The sequence below is a fragment of the Podarcis liolepis genome, assembly GCF_965112155.1.
Source record: "Podarcis liolepis genome assembly, chromosome: 5".
In the NCBI taxonomy this organism is placed as follows: domain Eukaryota; kingdom Metazoa; phylum Chordata; class Lepidosauria; order Squamata; family Lacertidae; genus Podarcis; species Podarcis liolepis.
Genome location: NC_139556.1, coordinates 74,239,441 through 74,266,583, shown reverse-complemented (window position 1 = coordinate 74,266,583; position 27,143 = coordinate 74,239,441). Strand labels below are relative to the sequence as shown.

General features: G+C 41.5%; 2 long non-coding RNA genes across 2 annotated transcripts in view; one reads left to right on the top strand and one right to left on the bottom strand.

The window, feature by feature from the left end:
• Window positions 1–4,580: 4,580 nt before the first annotated feature.
• On the bottom strand, window positions 4,581–26,181 carry LOC310708379. The gene is made up of 3 exons (XR_014526975.1): window positions 26,061–26,181; window positions 6,682–6,837; window positions 4,581–5,062 (listed from the first exon to the last, which is right to left on the bottom strand). It is a non-coding gene; the product is annotated as an uncharacterized lncRNA (long non-coding RNA).
• Window positions 13,301–27,143, top strand: part of LOC310708406 — a 140,080-nt gene continuing 126,237 nt past the window's right edge. Inside the window, exon 1 of the long non-coding RNA XR_014527005.1 lies at window positions 13,301–13,397. This is a non-coding gene — a long non-coding RNA (uncharacterized lncRNA). The remainder of the gene's footprint in view (window positions 13,398–27,143) is intronic.

Here is a 27,143-nt window from a genome sequence, read left to right as displayed (position 1 = left end):
ATGCTTTTTATTCCCCAGGGTAGCATGCTGTACAACACTTCTGCCTCCACTGCTGGAGGCAGAATGCCTCTAAATTTCAGTCGCTGTCCTCGACACTGCTTTTGGGAGATTCACAGAGAGGGCTTCCGTTGGCAGAGCCCAGCAGAGGCAAACCTCCGCCAGCTTCAGAACCCCACTTGAGGCAGAGGTTAAGGGCAAGGGTTGCTCCCTAGGTGTCATTTAGGCTGTGTACACAATCCCATTTAGTCTGCATCCAGCGCTCTCCCACTACTGAGTTGGGAATTGGCCTAGCTGCAGTCCATGTCTATCCTGAATCTATTCTGTCATTTCTTATGAAATACTGCATTTTGATGTGTCCCCTCCCAAAACCATCTTCGATTGGAATTGAGAAAAAGAACAACCTGGCTGTGTTTTCAGCTAGTAATGTGTACACAGCCTCAGACAAAGAGTACTAAATGGATGAATAATGGATGCCATCCAAACATCCATATGCGCAGCCTAGTGGCCGCTAGGACATAAGCAGGGGTATCTTTCCTCACTGGACCCTTTTAAAATGAACTATTACAATCCATTCTCCTTGGCCAGGGCACATAGGTGACATCCACACCATACACCTGAAGTTCTCATATCCCATTATAACCCCCTAAATAATCCTGGGAAATGTATTTTTTTTTAACGATGCTTTAATTACAGTTCTTTGATGGGTAAACTACAGTTCCCGGGATTATTTTGGGGAACTTGTGACTGTTAGTGTTTTAAATGTATGGTGTGGATACAACCACAGAGACCTACAACCGTGTTTTTTGGAAGGAGAAGGCCTCTCTGTGTTTATCTAATGCTGTCATTACAATTTAAGGTAAAATGAGATATGATGTGGTAGGCTTGCATAAATAAGAAAGACCACAACAAAGCAGAGAGTTCCTGATGTGATCTTTGTAATCCTGATGACACCCCTGATCCCTGATAATAAATATGAAAAAAAAACCCAACCCACACAAAGACAGATCACCAAGTGATGTGTTCAGAGTCTCTGTCAACACTGGTCCTCAGTAAGTCCCAGTGTTTTTAAAAATGTGCTAATTCTTACTATTATTTTTTCATGCAGTATTTTCTATTTGAATCTGTCTTCTCCAGTTCTTTGCATGTTTGCACATTCCTTTACCGTGTCAAGCGCTTTGATTAACTATTCATCTGTTTAGAGTCAAGATGAGGCGCTTTGTTCTCTCAGGTAAATCAAAGACATATGTTTGGGGCATCTGCAAGATGAGCAGGGAAGTATTTTCAGACTGATGACACAGAGCAAAATTAAAGTAGCACACGAATATGTAATTATTTGCAAACTTGTTAACCGAGTCACATTATCTTGTTTTTAGAAGTATGTCTGGTTTTGTGACGGGTGGGGAACCTGTTGTCATTCAAGTGATTCTGGAGACGCTAGCCCCCCACTATCCCTCACCATTGATGATACAGTGTGGGGCTGATGGTAGTTGGACTCCAATAATGGCCATAGGTTCCCCATCCCTATTTCAAAGCATTGCCTCCTACTGCGAGCTGTTGGGAATGGGCGAAATGGTCAAGTGTGGTGTAGTGGTTAAGAGCGGTAGTCTTGTAATCTGATGAACCGGGTTCGCTTCCCTGCTCCTCCACATGCAGCTGCTGGGTGAGCTTGGGCTAGTCACACTTCTCTGAGGTCTCTCAGCCCCACTCACCTCACAGAGTGTTTGTTGTGGGGGAGGAAGGGAAAGGAGAATGTTAGCCGCTTTGAGACTCCTTCAGGTAGTGATAAAGCGGGATATCAAATCCAAACTCCTCCTCTTCTTCTTATCAGTGAAATAGTCTGCAACCCCTCATATAACTCTTTGTGCATTATTAGTCCCATTGAAATAAATGCATTTTTATACATCAGAGTGGGACCTGCAACAGAAAGTTGAAAGGTGGAAGAAGAAGAAGAAGAAGAAGAAGAAGAAGAAGAAGAAGAAGAAGAAGAAGAGTAGTAGTAGTAGTAGTAGTAGTAGTAGTTTGGATTTGATATCCCGCCTTTCACTCCCCTTCAGGAGTGTTCCTGTTCAAGTAGACAGCCAGCCAGTCAACCATGGGGAAGTGTGTCCTTTGAGATAGGCCTGTGCAAAGTTTTGGTACATTGCCAAAACTAGACACTAAGCACTGAAATTCTAGAACTGTAGAATTTGCTGTATTTTCTAGCATTTGCTTGTGAAAACTATGTCTCCCTCTTTTTTTTTTTTGGCTTATCTTCCTGTATTGTACTATGTCCCACATATATATGATAATAGAATTAATGTATTCAAGTTGCAGCTCATAGTGGTTGTTTTGTTCCGTAAGTCAACCATTGCTTCCTGAAAACCTGAACTTTAAGAGCTTGAACACAGGAAGCTACCTTATACTGAGCCAAACCATTGACCCATCTAGCTGACTGGATTCCAGGCAGCAGACTTTCCCGTCACTGCTTAGAGATGTCAAGGGCTAAACACGGGAATGTTTTCCATGCAAACCATGCACTCTGTCACTGAGCTACAGTCCTTCTGTGGGTGGGCAATCTGGGGAACATTGACTTTTTTCTACACAAAGGAATCCTCATTCCCCCCCCCCCCCCAAGATGTACTAACATAACTGAATCCATGAAAGTAAAGCAATTCTTTTACCTTCACTGTTGTGGCAATCCAGACCATGGCCTCCATGATCATTTGCTTTTTAAAAGCCACCCATACAATTGCTAATTGCATGAATGGTGTCTTGTCTAGTTTGGCCCAAGTGTGATGCTTTCAGAATTAAAATGGTCAAAATTCATTTTCCAGATAGCTCCCTGCCTCCCTCCTCCAAAAATTAGGGAGAGTTACATATATTCTCTTTCTATTCATATATTATATCAATGCTGAAATAACAGCAGCAGCAGCAACAACAATTTGGTTGTGTGGGCCAAGTATATTTTTGTGTTTGTGTATATTTTCCATCGAATATCTATTCTGAGTGTTATGTAGCAGTAATTCTTCAAATTTTGAAAAGCATCACATGCCTTGGGCTTCATACCAAATGGTTATCTACTCCAACCCCCTGCAATGCAGGAATCTCAGCTAAAGCATCTATGACAGATGGTCATCCGACCTCTATAAACTGGTAAAAAAAGGTAAAGGTAAAGGACCCGTGACAGTTAAGTCCAGTCACAGGCAACTCTGGGGTTGTGGCGCTCATCTCGCTTTACAGGTCGAGGGAGCTGGCGTTTGTCCGCAGACAGTTTTTCTGGGTCATGTGGCCAGCATGACTAAGCCGCTTCTGGCACAATGGAACACCGAAACCAGAGCAGTGCATGGAAACGCCGTTTACCTTTCCACCGGAGCGGTACCTATTTGTCTACTTGCACGTTTTGGCGTGCTCTCGAACTGTTAAGTTGGCAGGAGCTTTGGCAGAGGAACGGGAGGTCACCCCGTCACGGGGATTTGAACTGCCGACCTTCTGATTGGCAAGTCCAAGAGGCTCAGTGGTTTAGACCACAGCACCACCTGCATCCCTTATAAGCTGGAGGTTACCCGAAACCTGCTAATATAGCATTCTTTTGGTTGGCTTATACCATTTCAGCTACGTAAGGAGTGGCACTCACAGCCTGAACATTGGAAACTCACTCACTCTCCCCTCCCCTCATCCTGAGAGGCTTGCAGGAATCTGCCCCTTAGCTGGTTATCATATAAATGTCTATGAATGTCTCACCCAACACAACAGGATTGCGTAAACAGCTTCTGTTGCACTTGCCAGACGGAATGGCTGGCAAGATTACTACCCTTCCCGATGGCAACTGTTCCTTCAGTTGTCACTGGAAATGTGAATCAAATCTGGCATGGATATCTCTGAACATGTGCTCTTCCAACTGAACCTTTTATTTACAGTCATCTCCTAGGCCCACAGCCTTCCTTATATAACATTTCCTGCAAGTATGTGTGGGTTTCACAAAGAATCTTGCAATAGGAAGGATTGCACCACTAAGTGGCACAGACATTCCTGCTTAGATTTGGTAGGGCATGCTTATTTGTAACATAACTCAGGAATTGACTTCCTAATTGGTAACTGGTTCAACCTTCCTAAACCTCTCCACTTCTCAGCCTCTCTGTTCTCTGTTGCTGCTGCCGCCTACCTTTCACTTGGCATTCTCAGTGTCTTTGATTATTTTGACTTCTGTTGGCATGTTTCATGTTTTCAGACCCTTTTGGATTTCCATTAGTCCTTTTCCATAACTTGAGAATGATTTTTCAAACATAAGGTATGAGTGATCAAATGCTTTTACCTTACACTTTTGTTGATGCTGCTGTCTATAGTTAGAATGTTTTCACCATATATGGGAGACAACCTATGGTCAGAAATCATGTATAAAATGTCTGGTCAGAACGAGTCCTTCCATGAATGAACAGGGCCTTTGATGAAGCAGCCATTCCTTCCAACAGAAAGAAGGTAGGGGTGTGAGTAATTTCTACTGATCACTGTTCTAGAGGGCACCCCATCCCTCCACAATAGAGTTTATGGGAGGACACGGGGTTCGATAGAGGGGAGATCGGTGAACCTTGTTGTGGCGCTCGCACAGAGCCCCCGGTTGTTCCATGGAGTATTGACCCTACACCACCACGGCTTATCTCTTCCACTGCCACCAACCAGGTTTCCCCGGTAATATATTCAGACTCAGTCAGGTTGTAACGTATTAACAAAGATTCCAGTTTATTGTGAACGCAAACACGTTTTAAATACTTTGAAACACTGTACTCCGATTCACTGTCTCCCTTCTGTCTCTAACTCACTCTGACTCCTATGCCTCCCACCCACAAGAAACCAACTAAACTCACTGCCAAAACCCCTGTGTTGAGCCTTAAACACAGTTAGGCTCCACCCCCAGGCTTTCTTATTGGTCAGCCTATTAACACTTTCGCTCTCTCCGCCAGTACGACATCTCCGTAATGAGTGGGCAAACGCCACACTTGCTTCTTCCCCTTCTGTTAGACAGTGACAGGAATATCCTTCTTGGAGTAGAACTTTGGCCACATGCTCTTGAGAACCGATCCTAAGTCTGGAGATAAGGGGGAAGAAAGATCATCACCCATCTAGGACATTGTAGGGAATTTGCAGCCAAATCCTAAGAGCATGGGCTTTTTCCTAAGAAAAAGGAGGGTGCAAGTACGTTGCTTTGCTTTGCTTTATATTTCATTTTATTATTTAAACAATTTATACCCTACCCTAAAAAAATGTCCAGGGCACCTCAGAGCATTTAAAGTAACCTTACAAATTCAATTTAAAACAGCATAAAAGAGAAAGGTAAAAAAAAAAAAAGTGAATTCCATAAAATAGTAGCAAAACAACGCCAGCAAAATTAGCAGAATTAGCATAGTAGATTTAAATCAGGCTGTGTGTGTGTGTGTACAGTGGTACCTCTGGTTACGAACAATTCTGGTTATGAATGCTTCAGGTTATGAGCTCTGCTAACCTGGAAGTAGTTGCTCCTGGTTGCAAACTTTGCCCCAGGATGCGAATGGAAATCGTGTGCCAGAGGAGCTCAAGCAGCGGGAGGCCCCATTAGCGAAAGCACGCCTCAGGGTAAGAATGGTTTCAGCTTAAGAACAGACCTCTGGAATGAATTAAGTTGGTAACCAGAGGTACCACTGTAGTTAGTTACAGCATTATATATGTATTATACAGCACATTTCTGAATGATCAGATCAGATCAGATCATAGATCATATATTATACTACATTATTATATTAATCACCATTCAGTGCTTCTGTGTTAACCTTGAGTCCTGGTTTTCTGGGTCTGGTGTATATTTCTTTATCAAAGCACCAACCCAATAATGAGTTAATACATATTATAGATGATTGGCTTACTCAAGTACACTACGAAGAAATTTAGTTAATAACAGGCCCCCCCCATATCTCCTATGTTTCTAATGTCTCCTATATCTGTTTCTGACTTTTATTCTTTCTCCAGTTCCTTTTCTGCTTCTTTCTTTTGCCCCCCCACCCCGCATTTGTAGTGGGAGGCTGCAGGCTCCTTTGATTAGTCTGCCTGACGAACCACGAGCTAAGATGGATGAGTTCTCCAAACCAATCGAAGTCAGATTACATTGACAGTAAACAGAAAAAAAAGGAAAACTGTGCCCCTCCAAAAAGCGGAGTGTGGGAGGAAAGGGTGAAGCAAGCTGGTCTAACTCCAGTAAGATCCTGTCTCTGTCCCACCGGTTGCAACTGATACCTGCTGAAGCCCCTGTGATGTATTCAGATCTTAAGAGGAGCAAATCTTTGATTTCAATGACGCATTGCCAAGTAAAGCACTTAGAAGTGAGGTTCTGCGTGCCTATAATACCCGATCACCCTGTTGTTCATTTTAAAGAAAGGTCTGATAAAGTTCTTGAGTGTTGCGCTGTGTTCATATAGCGGGAGATCTTTAGAAGACTTAAGTGCTCCTAATACACGGTTCTTCAACTACTTAAAAGTGGTGACCACAACCTCCTGTAGCCATATTTTCAGGAGGCTTCAGCTTGCTAACCTATTCCTGCAGCAGATAGCATTATAATTTCCAGAAACCAGTGTTGGTAATTCTGATTCAGTGAGACCTGTATCTGAGCCAAAGTACATAAGATTGTGCTATAAGGCTGTGTATTCTGGAAGACCCACTAAAGTTACTAGGTATTACTTTTGCAATACGCTTTATATCCCAAGGAGGGTGGGAGGGAATGTTCTCCACCCTCGTGTCTTTTTTTTCTTTTCTTTTTTGGTGCCAGACATATTTCATTGAAGGTGTCCACCAGACTGGCACTAAAATATTGTCTTAACTGGCCATCTGTCTCGCCTGGTTGAAAAACAGAAAAACAAAAGCATGCCTCATTTATGAAAATAAAAGTTTTTTGGTCTGCTTAGCGTAAAAATTATAATACGGGAATATGGAAAGCAGCTGGGTCTTCTGGAGGAGAATGAAGATGGCAAAGTTCTCTTTTGAAACTTTGGAGGATAGATAGACCCCACCCTGAGCAATTTTGAGGCAACGTTAGCAAATTATACACATACTTTCATTTGCCATAGCTTGCTCTGTTTTTCTAGCCCATGAATGACTGTATTTTCTGGATAGTTTATATGTGCACAAATTGTGTTGTAGAAAAGGGAGCTGATGTGAAATATCAGTCATGATTGTTAAGAAATGAATTCAAGCTGCTTTTCCTATAGTGCTTTTCCATCTCATTTTTCAGAATTGAGGGTAGCATTTGGTACTGTAACTGGGCAACAAGGTTTTCTCCCCACCCTCTGCAGCTCAGGTCATTCACTTCATGATGCTTCTCTTGCACAGCTTTGAATAAAAAGCCAAAAAGGTGTGCTGTGCTCTGTGGCTCTTCTAGAACATTCTGATTGTAGAACTTCTACGTACACTATATTTTGCATAATTCACACCTCCCAAAACAACATGTGAACTGAAACATCTCTGTCTTTTGAAATTCACATTTCTATGAATTTTGCATTGTAGTTCTCCAGTTGAATATTGTGTACAAAAAAAATCATACATTAGGTGTGAAGAAGAAATATGTGTATTCGTGAAAATAACATACAAAAATTGCATTGTATTAGGGAGAATTGTTCTGAACTTGATAGTCACCTATCACTATTCTGTACATACACAGTAACAAGGCAATATACAAAAAAACAAGAATACAATAAAACTGCAATTCAGAATAAAGCAGCATTTATTTTGCATTGCAAAACATCAGGTTAATTTTTGTACATGGAAAATGCTGGTTGCATTTCATATTTAGTATTAGCTTTGAGTTGTATTTCTAAATTTAGAGCAAATGCTCTTTCCTGAAATTAATCCTGTTAAACTGTTTTATATGTAAACTGTGCTGAAATTCTGATCAGTTCATAGCGTTTAAAGGAGGTTGGAGTAGCGGGTAGGGAATGAGATTTTCCTGCTGAGCAAAAGAACCTATTTTGTCTGCCAAGTTTTAGACTCAAATGCAGACATCTTGGACTTTGAAATGCCAGCCAACTAGGCCACCAAGTAACCTGTGATAAACTTTGACTGAGTACTTTAAAAAATGTGTAGCCAGACTGCTTGCACTTTGTCTATTTTTCCTACCAAGTATGAAATCACTTAAGTATAACCCAGACAACAGTTTTGCTGACGTCTCTCTTTCCCTCGTCTAGCAGCTATGCTTTTAGACCCCAGCACCCTTAATATAGTTGTATAGACATCAGTCAAAACATGGCCAAATAACTGATTTACTTCTAAATTTTACAAAACTCTTCCTCGGATGTTTCAGTATTTGATAGTCATGCCAGATCATTAGTAATATTGGATTACTGAGAGGAGGATTTATAGACATAGGATCTCTTCCTCACATGTAAACATTTTTTTAAAACTGCACAATGTTAGACACAAACACCATTCTAATTTTTTAAAAAACAAAGGCCTCAGACTTTAAGTCAGCCAATCTCTGTACACAGCCTTAGCCCATGTAGCCTTCCTTTCTCCTCAGCCCACCCAACTGGTACATGTGCAAATCCAAGCTAAACCAGAGTTGGGGGGAAAAGATGCTGAACAAATATTGCACCTGATAATTCACTCTTATTTGCAAGTTAAGTATCATGAAAGGTAGTGTCACATGTTTTCAAAGACTGTGCTTACGACTGAAGTACAATAAATAATTTGTTACACAAACTGTCTAAAGGCGTTTATCCAATCTCAGACTTGATTACCATTGGTTGTTAATCTGTGGTGTGTAGTACCAAGTAGATACATTGTCAGCTGTTATCCCATTGGTTTTTATGAATTAGTTAACTGATTGCAGGAAACAGAAGCTGCTTCTAGTGGTACTTGTAATGGAGTTCTTGCTTATATAGCAGTTGTCCAAAGTCTGCAGTCTCTCTCTCAGTTGATATTTGTGCATTGTCTAGATAAAAAGGAATTCTATAAACTAAGTCTTCACTATCCAACCAGGTCAGTTTCAAGGTAATGGTGTACTGCATCTGTTTCGGGAAGCTTTTTAATGTTTGATGTATTATAGTATTTTAATATTCTTTTGGAAGCCGCCCAGAGTGGGTGGGGTATAAATAATAATAAATTATTATTATTATTATTATTATTATTATTATTATTATCTGGCGCTATTGGTTGGATGTTGCACAACACAGCATCTAAGGTGGGCTAAACGTAAGTTGGAAAAATGCAATTAAAAACAACATTTCTATTTAGCACATGCTACTTGTATGCTGCCCCTTCATGGATCACTGCCTTGCCGTGGCGAAGGGGCTTGAAGAACTCAGAGAAGCTATGAACTACGCCGAGCAGGGCACCCAAGATGAACAGGTCATAGTGGAGAGTTTTGACCAAACGTGATCCACCTGGAGTAGGAACCGGCAAGCCACTCCAGTATCCCTGCCAAGAAAACTCCATGGACAAAGACAACAGGCATATAAAAGTTATGACACTGGAAGATGAGCCCCTCAGGTCGGAAGGTGTCCAACATGCTACTGGGGAAGAGCAGAGGACAAGTACAAGTAGATCCAGAGCTGATGAAGCGGCTGGGCCAAAGCCGAAAGGACGCTCAGTTGTGGATATGCATGGAAGCGAAAGGAAAGTCCAATGCTGTAAAGAAAAATATTGCATAGGAACCTGGAATGTAAGAACCATGAACCTGGGTAAGTTGGATGTGGTCAAAAATGAGATGGCAAGAATAAATATTGACATCCTGGGCATCAGTGAGCTAAAATGGACGGGAATGGGCGAATTCAGTTCGGATGACTATCATATCTACTACTGTGGGCAAGAAACCCGTAAGAGAAATGGAGTGGCCCTCATAGTCAACAAAAGAGTGGCGAAAGCTGTACTGGGATGCAGTCTCAAAAATGATAGAATGATCTCGATACGAATCCAAGGCAGACCTTTTAACATCACAGTAATCCAAGTTTATGCACCAACTACTGGTGCTGAAGAAACTGAAATTGACCAATTCTATGAAGACTTACAAGACCTTATAGAAGTGACACCAAAGAAGGATGTTCTGCTCATTATAGGGGATTGGAATGCTAAAGTAGGGAATCAAGAGATAAAAGGAACAACTGGCAAGTTTGGCCTTGGAGATCAAAACGAAGCAGGGCAAAGGCTAATAGAGTTCTGTCAAGAGAACAAGCTGGTCATCACAAACACGCTTTTCCAACAACACAAGAGACGACTCTACACATGGACATCCCCAGATGGGCAACATCGAAATCAGATTGATTATATTCTCTGCAGCCAAAGATGGAGAAGCTCTATACAGTCAGCAAAAACAAGACCTGGAGCTGACTGTGGCTCAGATCATCAGCTCCTTATAGCAAAATTCAAGCTTAAACTGAAGAAAGTAGGAAAAACCACTGGACAGGTAAGATACAATCTAAACCAAATCCCTTATGAATACACAGTGGAAGTGAGGAACAGGTTTAAGGATTTAGATTTGCTGGACAGAGTGCCTGAAGAACTATGGGTGGAGGCTCGCAACATTATACAGGAGGCAGCAACTAAAACCATCCCAAGGAAAAAGAAATGCAAGAAAGCAAAGTGGCTGTCCAACGAGGCCTTACAAATAGCGGGGGAGAGAAGGCAAGCAAAATGCGAGGGAGATAGTGAAAGATACAGGAAATTGAATGCAGATTTCCAAAGAATAGCAAGGAGAGACAAGAAGGCCTTCTTAAACGAGCAATGCAAAGAAATAGAGGAAAGCAACAGAATGGGAAGAACCAGAGATCTGTTCAAGAAAATCGGAAATATGAAAGGAACATTTCGTACAAAGATTACCATAATAAAGGACAAAAGTGGTAAAGATCTAACTGAAGCAGAAGACATCAAGAAGAGGTGGCAAGAATACACAGAGGAATTATACCAGAAAGATATGGATGTCTCGTACACCCCAGGTAGTGTGGTTGCTGACCTTGAGCCAGACATCCTGGAGAGTGAAGTCAAATGGGCCTTAGAAAGCACTGCAAATAACAAGGCCAGTGGAAGTGATGGTATTCCAGCTGAACTGTTTAAAATTTTAAAAGATGATGCTGTTAAGGTGCTACACTCAATATGCCAGCAAGTTTGGAAAACTCAGCAGTGGCCAGAGGATTGGAGAAGATCAGTCTACATCCCAATCCCAAAGAAAGGCAGTGCCAAAGAATGCTCCAACTACCGCACAATTTCACTCATTTCACATGCTAGCAAGGTTATGCTTAAAATTCTACAAGGAAGGCTCAAGCAGTATGTGGACCGAGAACTCCCAGAAGTGCAAGCTGGATTTAGAAGAGGCAGAGGAACCAGAGACCAAATTGCAAACATGCGTTGGATTATGGAGAAAGCTAGAGAGTTCCAGAAAGACATCTACTTCTGCTTCATTGACTATGCAAAAGCCTTTGACTGTGTTGACCACAGCAAACTATGGCAAGTTCTTAAAGAAATGGGAGTGCCTGATCACCTCATCTGTCTCCTGCAAAATCTCTATGTGGGACAAGAAGCTACAGTTAGAACTGAATATGGAACAACTGATTGGTTCCAAATTGGGAAAGGAGTACGGCAAGGCTGTATATTGTCTCCCTGCTTATTTAACTTATATGCAGAATTCATCATGCGAAAGGCTGGGCTGGATGAATCCCAAGCCGGAATTAAGATTGCCGGAAGAAATATCAACAACCTCAGATATGCAGATGACACAACCTTGATGGCAGAAAGTGAAGAGGAATTAAAGAACCTTTTAATGAGGGTGAAAGAGGAGAGCGCAAAATATGGTCTGAAGCTCAACATCAAAAAAACAAAGATCATGGCCACTGGGCCCATCACCTCCTGGCAAATAGATGGGGAAGAAATGGAGGCAGTGAGAGATTTTACTTTCTTGGGCTCCATGATCAGTGCAGATGGTGACAGCAGTCACGAAATTAAAAGACGCCTGCTCCTTGGGAGAAAGGCGATGGCAAACCTAGACAACATCTTAAAAAGCAGAGACATCACCTTGCCAACAAAGGTCCGTATAGTAAAAGCCATGGTTTTCCCAGTAGTGATGTATGGAAGTGAGAGCTGGACCATAAAGAAGGCTGATCGCCGAAGAATTGATGCTTTTGAATTATGGTGCTGGAGGAGACTCTTGAGAGTCCCATGGACTGCAAGAAGATCAAACCTCTTCATTCTGAAGGAAATCAGCCCTGAGCGCTCACTGGAAGGACAGATCGTGAAGCTGAGGCTCCAATACTTTGGCCACCTCATGAGAAGAGAAGACTCCCTGGAAAAGACCCTGATGTTGGGAAAGATGGAGGGCACAAGGAGAAGGGGACGACAGAGAATGAGATGGTTGGATGGTGTTCTTGAAGCTACTAGCATGAGTTTGATCAAACTGCGGGAGGCAGTGGAGGACAGAAGTGCCTGGCGTGCTCTGGTCCATGGGGTCACGAAGAGTCGGACACGACTAAACGACTAAACAACAACAACAACTTGTATGCTGAATAATCCAGAATCAAACTGTTTCCTTGAGGAAGCACCTAGTGATTGCAAAAGCTTTCGGATCTTCTTTCGGTTGTTGTCTGCGCTATTTCAGATGCTGCTTTTGAGCTTCCTCAAGCCACATTTTGAGGGACGCAGTTTAAGCCATTGAATATATACTGACACATGTCACAGCATTCACTTGGGATTATTTCCATCTTAATGTGCATAGGATTGTGCCCTTTATCTGGGATAATGCCTGTTGTCTGCAATCTAGCTGTGATACAGATTAGTAGGATTAATTGCCAATATAATGCAAAATATAGAAGAACAATAATATAGAGGGGAATCTTGCAATAGGAGCTGTATGGGTCAGTGAGTCATAATGTTTATTACTCTTGTATTAATAGTCATATTTCCAAAACCAGTCTGAATGTACAAACATGGGAGAAGTTTAAAGGGTGTATCTGTTGGAACAGTTACAATGTGGCTTTCTCAGCAAGAGAAACTATTGATCTGTACCAGCCCAGTGGTAATGGTGTTGACCTGCAGTCAGTCTGGGTAAGTTATTTGTTACTCATGCAGCAACAGATATTCATTATAAACTATATATGTTGTTAGTTTGCTCTGTTTATACAACCATTTAGTGGTCATTTATTAAAAAGTAAAAATTATGTATAGTTATTGCATGTACAATTTGGCAGGGAAGTGATCCTGGCAGAAATTTAGCCAAAGAAACCACACTAACACCAGTCATATTCCATGTTGTGATAGAAACAAATTCTTCTTCTTTAAATGTTTGGAACTGAAGCTCTTTTATCTTTGCAGATGTCGAGGGACTGTAAAAGCACACAATTTCTTGGCTTCCAGTGTAGAAAAGATGCTGTCAACTGAAGGCTGGAAGGAAGAGTAAGAAATTATCTGCCCTTTCACAGGTATACCCATTCATTGCCATTTCAATATAGTGTTGCAAAGTAACCTTGTTGACAGTTCCTGATAGGATGAAGTGCAGTGAGTTTGAGGACTGAAGTGGGCTGGGTGTGATGTTATTCAGACTGTTTTCTCTCCACATACTTTTCAAGGAAATGTTACAGAGGTATGTGCCTTAGCGATGGGCACAAAATTATAGGAAGTATGGCAAAATGAAGGGATTATAAATGGTTTTTGGAAGTAGAAATGGAGAGAGCTCATTGGAACTGATCAGGAATGGAAGGTGGCAAGTTGTCTAGAGGATCCATAGCTGTTGAGAGTCTTCCTCAGGCCACAGATTAGGGCCACAGGGTAGAGTTGTGTGTGTGTGTGTGTGTGTGTGTGTGTGTGTGTGTGTGTGTGTCTATCTGTGTGTGTGTCCATGCACAGCCCTGCTCCATACCTCTGGTCATCTTTGTTTCCCTCCACTGAACCCATCCCAATTTGTTTACATCATTTTCGCATTCCACACCTGAATTTCACACATTCCATATTCATGGAATGGATGCACATCTTGTGAAAGTGTAGGCCAGTTGAGAATTATTGGAAAGAAGTTTGATGCATGATGGATTATTGGATAAGATGCAATCTATTGGTTGCTCTATTGAATTACTGCAAACACTGCACAACCTCAGGATAGATCGCCTATTGAAGATCTAATTCTAGATGCAGAGATTGTCTTGGCTGTGTACTAGAATTTCCCTAAGGTTCCATCAATCTCTGAATAGCTAAGAAAGGTTTTGAATCTGGCTGAGATAGAAAAATCTTACTTTGGTTATGAAAAGAGAGCATGACTCCTTATGATGGATGGTTTTGTAGGGAACTTGAATCCATTCATAAATTACTGGACTACTCAGTTCTTTGAAGCAATATGTATATTCAGTTCCATAATAAAAACAAACATTCATTGAGACTTTGATCAAAATGAGATTTTTTTTTTGAGCTAGCAGTTTAGGTGATGGAAAATAACAAAGAAGAAATGTTGCTAATGCTGTGATTCCCAAGCATATCATGTTTATTCAATCTAACACTTTGTTCTTTTTATAGCATCGCTCTTAGTACTATGCACTACTTTTCTTTAACACCTCTGTCTATTTGAAGCCACTTACTGCATAACACTATTTAGAAGAAGCTGAACATATCTACACGAATTTCCTTAAACAAGCCTCAATAGTTAGTTTAATTATAAGTCATTTAAAAAGTGGTACTTACACAGGGACATTTTGTCTCTGTTGTTGAAACTGCAGATGTGAGCAATAGCAAGAAATGGCATGATTCATTATGTGTCAAAGACTTTTCTGTAGCTGAGAATTATTATTATTTTTAATTATTGTGCTCAGGTTCTGCTAGCTAGCTTACCATTGGCGTCTGTGAGAACAGGATTCTGGACTAGATGGGCTATTGGCTTGATCCAGCAGGACTCTTCTTAGCTTCATAAACTGAATGGGTATAGCAATATTTAGATGAGCACTGTAAAAATGTAAAGGACACCTGTATGGTTAAGTCCGGTCAAAGGCGACTATTGGGTTGCGGCGCTCATCTTGCTTTCAGGCCAAGGGGGCCGGCATGTGTCCACAGACAGCTTTCTGGGTAATGTGGCCAGCATCACTAAACCGCTTCTGGCTCAACAGAACACTGTGATGGAAACCAGAGCACACAGAAACTCCATTTACCTTCCCACCACAGTGGTACCTATTTATCTACTTGCACTGGTGTGCTTTCGAACTGCTAGGTTGGCAGGAGCTGGGATCATAGCTGTCAACTTTTCCCTTTTTAAAAGGGAAATTCCCTTATTCTGAATAGGATTCCGCTCAAGAAAAGGGAAAAGTTGACAGCTATGGCTGGGATAGAACAATGGGAGCTCTCCCCGTCGAGCAGATTTGAACCGCAACCTTCTGATTGGCAAGCCCAAGAGGCTCAGTGGTTTAGACTACAGCATCACCTGCGTTCCTATGAGCACTGTAAGACCCACATCTCAAGATACACATGCATGACCATTTAGGAGTTCTTATGTGCTCATGTCAGAAACCAGAACTTATGGAATAATGGAAGCAGAAAAATTGGTCTCTGACCCAAGGAATCTAAATTTTAACTGTGGGGGAAACAAACAGAGGGAATGAAAAAGCCGGAGTAATGAGTGATGAATGTGAGCAAACATAGTGTGGTGTGGTAGTTATAGTTATAGTTATAGTGAGGGACTAAGATTCTGGGAGTCTGGGGTTCAGATCCCCAATCAGTCAGGAAGCTCACTGGGTGACCTTTCAATCCCTGTCTCTCAGCCTAACCCACCTAGCAGAGTTGTTGTGAGGAGAAAATGGATGGGGTGGACGGACCATGTGTGCCAGCTTGAGCTCTTTGGAGGAAGAATGGAATCCTCCTCCTCCTCCTCCTCCTCCTCCTCCTCCTCCTCCTCCTTCCTCTTTCTCTTCCTCTTCCTCTTCCTCTTCTCCTCCTTTCTTTCCATGTACCTGTATCTCATTTGGATTGGGAATATGGACTAATAAGGTTTAATGGAATGAGAGAGAGGCAGTAAAATGTATGAATTCTGGAAGTAATTTAGAGGCGTATTTATTTGATTTTTATATCCTTGGTGGCTTTGAGAACTGCATGAACTGGGTAAAGTAATAGAAAAATAGGTAGTCAGGCATCACATGTCTTCATTGAGCTTTCTCTGTATTTACGTCTACTGTCTACGTCTACCGTCTGTAGTCTCAGAAGGAAGAATATTATGCTTTTGTTTATGGCAAACTGTAAAGGCAGGGATGGCTGTTTCAGTACATACACTCCTGTTTCCCAAACAAAAGAGAGAGAGATTAATTCTCAGCAGTTTCAGCTGCCTGGCACGTCCAAGCCAGTCAGAGTATCACCTCAAAACAGCAAGTTCCAGTATGTACGCTAAAGAAGACAATTCATTCCTAAGGTATTTTGAGCTGGTTGATCTTTTCGAGCGGGGGAGGGGGAACTTATAAAATAGAGAGCACATGACACACCATCACATTCTCAATTTTGGGATTCATTAATTTTGTTCAGTAAAACATTTCCCATCTAACAGGATACCTCAAATTATCTGTGATACCCAGTGTCTGGCATGTCCAACATAAAAGATTTTCCATTTGTCATATAGTGCTTGTTCAGTTTGATGGGATAGTGCCCCAGTAATGTATCTTGCCAATTCAGCTGCAAATCTTTGCACCAGGTTTGTGGTAAAGGGCATTTTCTGTGGTTTTGCTGCACAAGCGACGTCACATATATTCTTAATTAAAAAGGACAGTAAGCAGAATATAAGAATTTTATAGCAATGATTCTTTAAAGTTAATTTTGCTTCACAACCATACCTAATACAACAAATTCTACCTGTGCAAAGGCAACAGAGAAGGACGGGCGTGTTTGCATCTTGGGTCCTGAAACAGCAAACTAATAGTATATACAGACACTAGTAAGAATGGCCAATTTTGGTTTTTTTACTTTCCCCTTTTCCCTGCCTTCAGTCTGCCAAATTTCTGCATAAGTCTGCAATTTTTTAAAATTGAAAAATCCTCGTGAAAATTCATCAGCACATTTTTTCCAAGTGATTCCCTGTAAAATAATGCATTTTATATGCTATTATCACAAATATATGCATTTTTATGCACACTTTACCATAATGCACACATCTTGGTACACAGTATTTGTTTGGAGGACTGCATCACAACATTTGGAGAAGTGCAAATTTCAAAGAATAGTTGTGTTTTGGTTCACATACCGATTCAGAAAATGAGAATTAGGTAGGTTTGTATTCGAATCTGAACCAAACCAGATTTGTCTCCCATCCCTGGATACAAGTGTTATCAATCTGTCCTTCTTTCTTTGTTGTTTGTCCTGGCTGCTTTTGCAAACTGCTTCATTTTTTGTTGAGTGCTCTTTCACCAAATTCCCTCCTCACAAGTTTTTACTTGTACAGTTCTGCCCAGGGGTGGGAGGAGGGTACTCTGCTCGTATGCTAACTGGGGATTAGGAAATGGCTTCCTTGATGATGGTAGACCCAGTTGACATTATATCCAGCTCCCACTTTGAACTGGGTTCAACTGGAAATGAGCTAACCCCCTGCCTCTGTCACTCACTCCCCCAGCCATCTCCAGAGATGAGGGGTGGGAGACCTTACAGAGAGAGAATTCTTATACCAGGACTTTTAAGTAATACTTTTAAAAAATACTGGCTCAGATCAGTTTTGATACTCTGCCAAGAAGACATTCCCAAATAATATTCTTTCTGCTTCTGAAGAATATGAGTACCAGAGCACTGAGAGTGGGGCTATTTGAATTTCTCAGTAGCTGGCGGATACAGGGAGATGAATAGGTGCAGCACACTGACAAATCCAATTCTGCCAGAAAAAAACAGCTTCACTTTAAAAACAGCTTTGCTCAATATCTCAAAGATGTGTACAGAAAGCAGCCGTGTAGCATTTATGCAAACAATATGCAGCATGGAGCAACTTGCCTACCCCGTCTTGGACACCCCCACCCCCTTGTTACGGGGTGAGCAATATTTTGTACTGATGCATAAGCTCATCTCATTTTTTAAAAAAATAATTGGATAAACAATTGTAATAGTTTATTATTTATACGCTGCCCCACCTGGCTCATAATAAAGCATTAAAAAATGTTGAACATTATAAACTTCCCTAAATAGGTCTGCCTTCAGATGTCTTCTAAAAGTTGTGTAGTTCTTTATCTCTGTGACATCTGATGGGAGGGCATTCCACAGGGTGGGTGCCACTACTGAGAAGGCCCTCTGCCTAGTTCCCTGTAACCTCACTTCTCGCAGTGAGGGAACCACCAGAAGACCCTTGTAACTGGATCTCAGTGTCTGGGCTGAATGATGGGGGCAGACATGCTCCTTCAGGTATACAGGGCCGAAGCCATTTAGGGCTTTAAAGGTCAGCGCTGACACTTTGAATTGTGCTTGGAAATGTACTGGGAGCCAGTATAGATCCTTTATATGGTCCTAATATGGTCCCAGTGGCCAATTATGAACATTACTTGAGGACATTCCATATATATAAATAAATTAAAGTGCCCCCTTTTTCCACACCTTTCTCAAACATGCATGTGTTTTTGCATGGTTTAGTGTGTGTGTACATGTGTGTGAATAGAAATGGTGATGAATGTTTTGAGTTGGCATTCAGTCATTCATTATATGTGTGTTCTGCTCTTTCTGTAATGTTCAGGTTGTGATAGTAACCCACCAGCACATGGTGCGCTTCATGGTAGAATAGGTCTTTTAAATCCAGGACTTCCTGATCTATGACAAACACAGTACTGTACCATATGGCATGGGTAGGGAACTTGTGACCCTCCAGATATTGATGGACTACAATTCCCATCATCCCTGATTATTGGTTCTGCTGGCTGGCTGGGACTGATGGGAGTTGAAGTCCAGCAACACCTGGAGGGTCACAGGTTCTCCATCACTGCCATATTGGTTTGCAATATTTCAACAGAGACGGAGAACCAATAGGTACACTTTCACCCCATGCGTCAGGCACCAATATACAAAAAATCAGCCCATTTCACAACAACTGATATTCAATCCACAAAAGAAAGTGTGCAACAATTTAAATTCAGTCTGGGTTGAAAAATAAAAATGTGGTTGGCCACATTCAGTCCTGGGATCTGCTGCGTATGTAAAAGAACAGCAGTGGAGGGAGCAGAACAAGTATGTGTGTGGGTGGAGAACTGTGGTAGTGGGTGGGTGATACCAAAAGCGAGTTCCTTGTTCTTGCTTGCTTTTATCAGAACGCTTTTCCTTTCAACCCGGACTGTATCAAAGCATCCATGCGAATGGGACAGGTTCACAGAGAGCACCCCTCCGCACAGCTGAGAAATACATTAGCAGGAACATTGCCAGTAGATTATGACAACAGAGAGGTGGCAACTAGAATCTGCAGCACCTTCTCTCTCAACTCAGGGCTTTCATGTCCTTGCAATCATCAGGTTTTGCTTAAAAAGCACTCCCAGCATCTCTGAGCTGGGGTGACATCACCACAGTGGTATTTTGGGCTTTTGCCAAGTTACTTCTAGGCTTCCACTTTCAGGGTTTCCAGCTGTCGAAATCAGCAACAGTCTCTTTGTATACACAAAACCACAGAACTGTAGAGCTGCAGAGCCCTTTGTCGAATGCTTGCCTGTGTCTGCATTTCATTTTGCCTCAGGTCTTCCTGCCCTTTCTGGAACTTGCCTTTCTGTCCCCATCTCCTGTGCAGCATAGCCTGCCATTCCTGCTGCAGCAGACCCTTATCTCCAGTCACAGCAAAGTTCTCTCACTCTCCTGCCCAGGCCCTTGCAGCATGAACTCCGGTTGCCCCTGTTTACCAGCTGGATCATCCCTACTTTTTGCATGCATGGTGGGCTTCCCTGGATCATTGCCCCTATTTATTTATTTTGCCTTGTTAAGGTTTTAGCACAAACATGTAAATGCAGGCACATGAATGTTCAAGGCGCAACGTAGGGCAAAGACTGCCATTTCACATGATGCTGAGGCTCATTATGAAAAGCTTGGTGGTTTATGATCTTTGGGCATCTCTTTAACTGAAAGAACACACACTTTAGGTTTCTTTACAAAAACAACATGTAGAGAGGAAACGAGAGACAGGGCATTTTCAGTTGTGGCCACCCAACTGTAAGGTTACTCTCCCCAAATATGCTTACAAGGCATCTTCTTTGGTGTCAATCAGCACACAACAAACATGTTATTTTCCCAGGCTTTTAATACCCGCCGTAGCTTTAAGCTGTTTTTACTCTGTGCCTTGAATAGTTATGCTACATTTACTTTTTTTTTATTGGGATATTTTTAAAATTTGTATTTCAAATTGCTTTATTTCTTCTTTTGAGCTCTGAGAACTTTGTTGAGGTGAAACCTAGGAATACTGGCTTGGATTCAGACTTCACTTCCATCACCAGAAGTGGAAGAGGAGGAGACTTTTGCCAATTCTCTCTTGTGCCCTTCAAAAATCTGCTCCTGAGGCTTAGGGGACATCTCTCTGGAACAGTTGGGTGGGAGGAGGCACTGGCAGTTGTAGAAGGAAGAGGAAAGTTGGCAAAGCTGCCTCCTTCAGATTGGTGGGATCCTCCACTAGACCAAAAGCCTTCAGTGGATGGAAAGAAACCTTCTGTTCATAGAGGGTGAAGAATGGACAAAAGCCATTTAAAAAATAAATACCTGTGAGTCGAATAAATGTCGTCTTATAGTGTCCAACATGCTATTGCAGATTAACCGAATATAGCATTCAGCAAAACTAGAGCCTCCAGCAGCAAGGAATGGAGGGATGGCATGGGGCTCAGTCAGTGGGAAAGGGGGTGTTACAATAAAGTACCTTTTGTTATTTGGAGGGGTATAGAACTGGATGGTGCGTTAAGTTTTTAGATATGCTGTAAGCCACCCAGCCAGATGGGCAGGGTATAAATAATAATAATAATTTAAAGTTTTGAAATACATTCAACAGGATCATCCATTTAGTATTTCTCTCCTGATTAAATTATATGGTCAGGATTCTCTTCTTTTGTTTAAACAGTATTGTTATCTGGTAGTATCTGCAGTACAATGAGTTTAGAATAATAATAAAAAGTCTCTCTTTTCAACTAGTATATACTAACTGGTCTTCAGTTGGTGGGTTGGGAATTGTCAGTGGGTTGTCACAGCCTGATCCAAGGCATAGCTGAAAATGTTTCCCTTTTTAAAGGGAAATTCCCTTATTCTGAATAGGATTCCTCACAAGAAAAGGGAAAAGTTGACAGCTATGATCCAAGGTGAGTCACATCAGGAGGATAGTTAAAGAATGGTTCCCCAAATGAATGTTTGGGTCAAAAGTGGGTTCTGGGTCTGAAAAGGTTGATGAATTTGGATGCCGCTAACTCAGAGATAGAAAGAAGACATAGTACGTACCAGAGAGGAATGGCAAACTAAGCTGTTGGACTATGCTGAAATGCCAAAAGTGACTGGAAAGCTCAAGGACCAAGAAGACAAGAAATTCAAGAAAGAATGGGAAAAGTTTATAATTTATTTAGGAGAACTCTGTAAGCAGATGAAAACATTAGCAGGATTTTAATCTCACTTGTAATGTAACAGATATTACGGACAACATGGACAGATAAGAAATATAGATTACTAAATAAAATGCAGTTGAAAATGTTGATAATAGGACCCGTAGAGGGGATGGGGGAAGTCTTGAGATTCAGAGTAATCTCTTTAGATGGATGTGTATTTGGTATGGTTATAAATTTATATTTGTAAAATCAAATAGAAATGATTTCAAAAAGAGAGAGAAAAAGTTGATGAAATCTTCACTAACAACAATAATTGCTAACAACATCAAAAGGCACAATATACCACAGAATTTGACCTGGTCTCTGTAATCTATTCAGCTGGAGGTAACATTATATTTGATTAAACAAAGCTGCTGGGGGCTCATTGCTTTCAATAAGAAAACAAGAGTGTTTGCTTCCAGTGGGGCCACATTAGCATTGTTTTAGAATGATTATACTAACTAATACAATAAGGCAAACTCAAAATACAACCGCAGGGCCTTGATGAGAATGTCGATTGACTTGTTCTACTTGGTGGAAAACCCTCTGACCCAAAACACACCACTCCATCTGTCAACGTCTAGGCAGCAACAGCAGGGCAGAAAAATGAATGAGATGGTTTCAGAGGAGTAACTTTCTGAAACACATTTGCTCACTTAACATTTAATCTGTGCCCTGCACTTAAATATTGTTCTCTGCTATATAGCATGGGTAGGTCATTCCCAGAATTAAAAATGACTTGATAGAACAAGAATGAAAATAGCCACACTTTTTTTTTAAAAAAGCACCACTTTCTTCAAACACTCTGAGTGAAAGAAGCAGTATTTATTTAAGTCAGCCTCCATGCATAGCAATAAATGAACACAAATTTGAGATCAGAAGCAACCTCATTCAGAAATCAATGGTAAACTTTTCAGTGTCCCAGGGCACTGATGCTGATCTCAAAGGGCTCCTTCAGATGATCTGTTTATTGAGCATTCATCCTGATTCACTTGCACAAAGCTTACATGGTTGTTAGATTATGCCTGGTCTTTACTGAAAATTCATTTGAATTCATTTACAGGGCAGTTGCATGGCAATCAGCATTCATCCTGATTTGCTAATGGGGCATTTAAACATTTTCCCATTGTTCATTCAACACTTTAAAATGCATTTCCCCATCACTTTCCAAACCGCGAAGAGTTCATGGTTTTTGCATTTGTTTAATGTGGATTTGCCAAGTGCTTTGTTGCAGTCATTTAGCCGTGTCCGACTCTTTGTGACTCCATGGACCAGAGCAGGCCAGGCACTCCTGTCTTCCACTGCCTCCTGCAGTTTGGTCAAACTCATGTTCGTAGCTTCAAGAACACTATCCAACCATCTCGTCCTCTGTCGTCCCCTTCTCCTTGTGCCCTCAATCTTTCCCAGTAGCAGGGTCTTTTCCAGGGAGTCTTCTCTTCTCATGAGGTGGCCAAAGTATTGGAGCCTCAGCTTCAGGATCTGTCCTTCCAGTGAGCACTCAGGGCTGATTTCCTTAAGAATGGATAGGTTTGATCTTCTTGCTTTAATCCATGTTAAATCAGAAAACCTAAAATTCCACAATGTGCTTGACTTCCTCCTGAAAAATAATGACCGCCTGGAGGCACCCAAGGTCAACATACTACAATTTTCTTACTTTACTTTACTTTTTTTACTTTAAAGTGAGCCTTCACCACCAAATTGCTGAACTACAGTGTATCAGCAAATTTGATTCTCCTCAATTTGGACTTAATCAGAACTGTGAGTTTCTTGCACACTATGTGTGTTCAATGGCATAGGCATAGCTATGACTGCAGTTGAGAATGCATCACTCAGTTCTCATCATGTATTGATCTGGATTCTGCATAGAAATGTCACAAGCCTACTCCTAGCCCTTTCAGTTTTGGGCTCTTGGATATACTAGCTATAGCCACCTAAATCTGTATATGAAGCATAAGACTCTTTTTTTGTATGTGACATAATAGACTATGAGCCATAAAGGTCCATGCCACAACCAGTTGTAAGATTCCACAGAACTCTTCCTTTTGCATTTGCTCTGGAATGTATGCCTACAATAGCTCACCAATATGTCAGGACATTTTTTAACAACATAGGCAGCCTTTAATTAAACTACTTTGCTTTCCATTGGCCTTTTTGACCTTTTAATGATGGTGTTTGGTTTCCTTGTTTATCTGACATGCTGTTATCGTGCTCTTTACATTCCAGGCGTGGTATCTTTCCCATGCATGTGCGTAAAAATCCTCAGATCACAAATCAGTAAACAAAGTAAAACCCTCGAGAAATATCATGTTCTGAAGATACCCTCCTGGAGGAAGTGAGTGACAGGAAAGAAAATGTGGGAGAATAATGACTTCAGAATTCATTTGCTACACATTAGTATGGTAACGTTTCTCAGGTCACTTTCTATGAAAAGCAACCTCTCCTACAAATGAAATACGCAACGTTTTATACAAATCTGGAGTTTTGCAAAAGACCTGGGTCTGCTGGTTTTATTTTTATGCTTCTCAAAAATGGTTGTGTTTGCCTCGTGCTTTGCCAACATTCATAGGCCTTTCTAAGGCACACCCCTGTGTGCATGAATTGGGGTTTAAGCCCTGTTGAACACAGTGGAACTTGCTTCTGAGTCCCTGTGAATGGGACCAGACTGCATGTATCACAGAAGTTGATCCTCAAAGACGTACACCATATAATGCACCCAGGTTGTGGGCTTCCTTCCCTGTGGAAATCCAGCTGTTCATGTTGGTACTATTCAGGCAACAACTTGGATGATACTTGCTAGTTTGGACCTTTAGTACATTGGTGGAGTACAGCTCAATAGCTGTTGGTTGCTTTGTATTATTATTATTATTAGCTGGCAACTGCAGTGGCAGTTCTGCCAGCATGCCACCTACCTTCCCCTTGCTCTTCTTCTCCCTTTGTCATTGCCTTCTCTCCCTGCTTGCCCCCCTCTGGTGGCTACTCCAGCAGTTGCAATGGAACAGTAGGTGGTAGCAGCAGTGGTAGGGGAATGAGCCCCTCTCAGTCTCTCTCCCTACTCACTTCTTCTCCGATACATGAAACACAGTTGAAAGTAGTGTGCCAAGGGACCTCTGAGAATTGCAATCTTCCCAAGGTGTTCTAGATCTCCTTGGGAAATTGACTTTCCCACACATTGGATGAGGAAGAAAGATTGAGGAAAAACAGGAGAAACTGAGAGCTGTTGCTACTGGAGAAGGTGGGCATTCTTTTCTGGCTTGGATTCAGATCTGAGCCAGAGAAGAACTCAAGTACATAATGTTTGCGTGTTGAGGTCCCCGAGCCACCCCTCAAATAACTCACAACTCACACATAATTTTTGTTTAAGGTTTTTGGCATAATTTTGGCCACAACTTTATTAAAATATGTATCTGTGAGTGGTTGCTTAGGCATTGGTTAAGACTATCTGACCCCCCCCCCCGCCTAGGGACTGAGCTCTGAACTCCCTCGGAAGCCAGTAAGGGAAAACAATATTGGGGAGCAATGGAGCTGAATCACAGGCCCTCAGCACTCACCCGCATGCTTCCCGGGGCTTGCCGGCCCTAGCCCCATTCCAGGGATTTGGACAAAATCGTGGCAAGCCCCTGGATTCCTTTAACAGAATTCCCTTCCGCAGCAGCATTGGAGGGGCAGGCCCAGCCAATCCTTACCCCTCCTCCAACAAATTTGATAACCAATGCCTAACCACAACCTTACAAGTTGTGGCGATTTGCTACGCAGTAGGCAAAAACCAAATGGCCCAGCCAATTGGCCAGATGGACAAAATTCCTACCAGGCCCCTGCCCCAAGAGCAGATGACCCCATGACAGGCATAGCAAGGTCAAAGCAAAACCCTCGAAACTCAGGGTGGGCGGGCGGGTGATCCGGTTCACACAGCGAAAGAGAAAGCACCAAGCTGCGTGCCTGGAATTTAAAAGGTTCGATCCCTCCCACCAAAATTGCAACAAGTAAATTTCCCCGGCAACCCAGCCAACCAATCAATTGCCAGGGGTCAGATTGGCCACCTTGCCTGGCAACAGAGGGGTGACTCAGCGGACCCCACTGCAACACGTGCTCTCATTTCAAGGAGAACACGCTTTGCCTTAATATTGAAAGCTAGTCTAAGAACATCATCAGTGTGGCCCTCATAGCATGACTTTGGGCACTTCGATTGTCATTGTTTAGGGGTGGGATTGAATCACATACTGACAAATTCAGGTTGCACAATTAAAGCTAGCACTCCACCAAAAGAAGTGACAGAAAAATGCAAAACCTCTTAATACATACTGATAGAAACCCTTTGCACAACTGCGTTTCAAAGACAAGCTACTAATGGGTCTGCTGCTGAATATTAGAATGCGGTGTTGTTTCCATGCAAACTTTTCATGCATTCTATATCTGTTTCAAAGCAAAAATGACCATCACTCCCACACAGTAATAACGTTAACATTAATTAATATCACACTTTCAAAACAAACGAAGTAGAAAAGGCCTCCAAACATCTGCTGAAGATATTAACACTGGAAGCAAGTGAGCTGGTCAGTGCTATTGTATTACCTTTGTAGCATTCTGAAGTACAGTATCATGCTTGCAAAAGAATATCTGTGCAACATAATTCTTGCTTCTGATGGCCTGGAGAATACCTCATAGTAGTTCTCAAAACAAACACACTTCTAAGATATCCTGCAGTTGAGAGAATGTCTGAGGTTGGACCTGAGTGATTGTGTGCTTTTGTAGTAGAGATGTGATATCGTCCATTCACATTATATGTATTGCTTTCTATCCAACAAATGGCCCATGACAAATTGAAAGAAGCCATGCACATTTTTTCCTTTTTTTTTTAAAAAGACTTAATACTTTGTTTTTAGGGCTGCATTTTTGATAGCCCCCCCCCCCAATTGATTGCAAATAAAAACAACAGTATTCCACAAAAAGAAGCCAATTTCAAGAGTTGAATTTGCAGGAAAATGTTACAAAAAGTAGCCTTTATCAAAATTTATTTTCAGTGTTAAAATTTAGCAGTTTATTGAGATTTCACAATACCAAATCAGAATATGCCAAATGTTTGAGCACCTGCTTAACCACCAAATCATATTTAGATGGGCATGCAAAATTTTAAAATATATTTCAGTGCAATATCTTTCTTTGATATTGAGAAATTAGAATTTAATTTCGTGTGCAATTTTACATTTAGTGTTTTGATCTGAAGCTCAAACCCAGCATCAGTGTTCAAGTAGCCTGGAAACAATTAATACAGCGTAACCCACCTTCGGACTACATGGTGAAGGGTGGATTAAAAAGTCTAATAAATAATTATTTGATTATAAAACTTCATAAATACTCGTATAGCACAGTTTTCCATTCAAAGTCTGAATTCTAATGCAATCCCCACACAGGAGAGCAGGAGAAAGCAGTGTATGACTCTGTAACTTCCATTTAATGTTTCTTATATTTTAGATCCATTCTAGGTTGTGGAAGGAAAAAGAGATTAATAGATTTCCGAGCCCCCTGAACAGTTTTATTAATTGTCTGAGAGCAGAAAGTAATTTGATTTTGTAGAATCTGGTTTTGGAATATCATGTTCAATTGCTTTGGGTTACTAAAACTGTAAGTGCTTCGAAGCATGTCTGTTTAGATCTA